We start from the raw sequence: 3,674 nt of genomic DNA, 5'->3' as shown, positions 1-3,674 counted from the left end.
TATATATATATATATATATATATGTATATATATATATATGTATATATATACACACACATATATATAGAGAGAGCCTAGTAATATCCATGTCCTTGTCTCTCTCTTTCCCTTTCAATCCATCCATGCTCATCACTGCTTTTTCTCCCCTCCCCTCTATTGTCCCTCATATATCCACCAACCTACCTGTATGTAAAATCCCCAGTTAAATCTTTTCCCTTCTCCGCTACCTTTACCTCCCACTCTCCTTTTGAAATCCTGTCACCCACCTACACACCCTCTCCAACTCCCTGTCCACTCCTTTATATACATCACCCTGCCCCTCTTGGTCACACTTTCATCATCTTTCTCTCCTCTCCCTCTCTTTCCCTCTCCATCTGAGGAAGCCATGTCCCTTTTCTAATGCAAGACACCATGTCTGTCTTCTAATATTACTCCCGCCAGTTGAGAAGTCTCGTCCTGCAAATTACTGAGCGACTTCAGTGCTGCCGATAGCATGTAAAAAGAACCCATCTACTCTGTCAAGTGGCTGACGTTAGGAAGGGCGTCCAGCTGTAGAAGCCATATCAAAACAGACAGCATAGCTTGGTGGAGTCTTCGGACTTGCCACTTCTTGTCAAGCCATCTTACCCAGGCCAGCATGGAAAACAGACGTTAAATGATGATAAATAATGATAACATGCACGCATATATATATATATATATATATATATATAAGTATATGTGCGCGCACACACACACACACACACACACACACGCACATTCATAACATATGCACTTACACACAAAAATACACACAATATTTACATATGAACACACTGACACTCTGAAATAAGTGCCATTGTCACATCAGTAAAAAATGTCAATGGCTTTTAATTATCTGCAACACAATGTAACTGTAGTAAAATATAAAAACACTTTTTTTGTTTTTTTTAAATTTTTCTAACAGGAAATAGCCAAGAGATATGACTGCTTTCTCAACAAAATACAAATACACCATAATTGACCTGGAAATAAAGAACAATATAGTGTTAAATGCTGGCCTTTTACAGTACATCTGGTGCTAAATTGTTTAATTTGTTAAGGAGAAGCACTTGTCAGGCTCTTAGAAAAAAATTTCTAGTTTATCCAGTTTTCAAGAACTCTACTGATTATTTCTCCTCCTTAGTTCGGTTATAGATCAGTTAGAGTTCAGTATAAATCAGTTAGAGTTCAATATAGATCAGTTTAGAGTTTTGAGCATCAGAAGCAGGCTTTTTTTAATCTATTGTTAATTTGCAGACTCTTAATTGTTGAAAATAAAACCAATCTCTTTTATGACATCTCCAATTCAGTTTTAACTCTTTCGTTACCATATTTCTGTTGAAATACACTGGTTTTATTTCAGTTAATTTTGGAAATGAAGGGTTTCATGAAATAGGTTTGCCATTATTAACCTGCTGTTTGAAAGCAGCGAGCTGGCAGAATTGTTAGCACACTGGGCAAATTGCTTAGCGGTATTTCATTTGCCGTTGTGTTCTGAGTTCAAATTCCGCCGAGGTTAACTTTGTCTTTCATCCTTTCAGGGTCGATTAAATAAGTACCAGTTATGCACTGCGGATCAATGTAATCGGCTTAATCCCTTTGTCTGTCCTTGTTTGTCCCCTCTATGTTTAGCCACCTGAGGGCAATAAAGGAATATATATATACTGTGTCTATATATCTAATGTGGAATATGTGCTCCGAGTGTAACCGTGTGGCTCTTGAGTACACATTGTGTAATCTGTCAATACTTGTAAATGTGTACATAACTGGAAGGACAAATCTGTATTTACTTTAATAAGCACTGTTTGGAAAACACTGTCTGATTTTTCAAAAACATTTTTTCAAATTGAATTCAAGATGTTATTTTTGTAGCATTTTAGACGAAATTTTACATGCTTTGGAATTGATGTGTACTCTTTTAATGAATTTTTATTGATTTCTTTCACAATATAATTTTGAAGTGTAAAAGTCCTTAATTTCAAGCATGAAAAAAAAAAAAGAAAAAAAGAAATGTGTTTACTATTTTTGCATGAATTCAAGCTTGGATGCAATGCTTCCCAAACAGCCACTAATATCAACAGAGCATGGGGTGAAGGGTCCATTAGTGATCGGACGGTACGGCGGTGGGGATGAGAGGCTTGAAGATCAAGAAATTAGAGGATGTCCATCCACCCTTGATGATCAGCATTTGAAAACAATACAACTTTCTGGAACCTAACCAGAGCAATTACATTGGAAGTTTACTGTAAGCAACTGGAAGAAATGCATGTTCACTTGAGCAAAATGAGACCTGTGCTTGTTAATTGATGTGGTCCAGTTCTGCTACATGGCAACGTTTGACCGCACATTTCCAGGACGACACTGCAGAAGCTCACAGACATGGGATAAGAGACTTTACCACATCCTCCACATTCTTTTGATCTCTTACTCATTGAATTTCACCTTTACAAGTATTTACACACATTTTTAAGGCAAAAAAACCCCTTCCATTCCAAAACCAAGGTCGAAACTGAATTCAAGGATTTCTTGGCATCAAAATCTTTGGATTTTTATTGAAGAGGCATAAATGACCTTGTTAATTGATGGGGAAAATGCATGGGTGTTCAGGGATCATATTTTGAATAATTAAACCTTTGCAGAAGTTCAGTTTTTCTAGAATATAGGCTTATTTTTAAAATCGGCCATTATTTTCTGAACAGCCTAATTCATATACATCAACACACATTATTAGTGTACTGGTGCATGGTGCTTTTACTATTTAAATATCTGATTCCATCACATCCTGACATTTTATGTATATATATACATATATATATATACATACACACACATACATACACACACACACACACACATACACACACATCCATTGGACGTCTATGCACTGTGTTTATTCATTGGAGTTTTTCACCATCATCACAATCCACCACCATATACCACACCCATCACTGTCACCACCACCACCACCACAATCACCACCACCACCTCCACCACCTCCACCAGCATCACCACTTCAGTGTGAGAAACTAAATGACTTCAAGTGTTGACAGGTGTTACACAATAAACCCTAGCCTTACCATTCCCCCTCCCTCTCCTCCTCCATCTCCTGACAACCTACTTGAATTGATATCTAAAACTCAGAGTTTCTCTGATTGACAGCAAACTATCCTGATAAAGCCAAGAGCATTCTTTAATACAGCAACAGGTGGCCATTGGCAGGACATAGTTGTTATCAAATGACTGCTATCCACCCATTACTGTTTCTGTCGGCCACATCTCCCATCTCACTGCACCCTTTCTTCCTTTTGATAATTTATTCCTAACAATTTGTGGAATTCAACTAAAGACTCCACCACCTGATCGTTAAGTAGTTTGCAAATTAGCTTCTCGGCCATGTGGTTTCAAGTTCAGTCCTACTGGACAAATGTGTTTTGCTACAAGCCTTGAGCTGACCAAAGCCTTGAGCTGACCAAAGCCTTGAGCTGACCAAAGCCTTGTCAGTGAATTCAATTGAAGTCGAGTTTATATGAATATAACTATAGGTCTGAATTTATATGGATATAAATATATGTACACACACACAAACACACACAAACACACACACAAACACACACACAAACACACACACAAACACACACACACACACACAAACA

Source organism: Octopus bimaculoides, chromosome 21, assembly GCF_001194135.2.
Source record: "Octopus bimaculoides isolate UCB-OBI-ISO-001 chromosome 21, ASM119413v2, whole genome shotgun sequence".
NCBI lineage: Eukaryota > Metazoa > Mollusca > Cephalopoda > Octopoda > Octopodidae > Octopus > Octopus bimaculoides.
The sequence above is the reverse complement of the archived record's forward strand: the minus strand, read 5'-3'. Positions refer to the sequence as shown.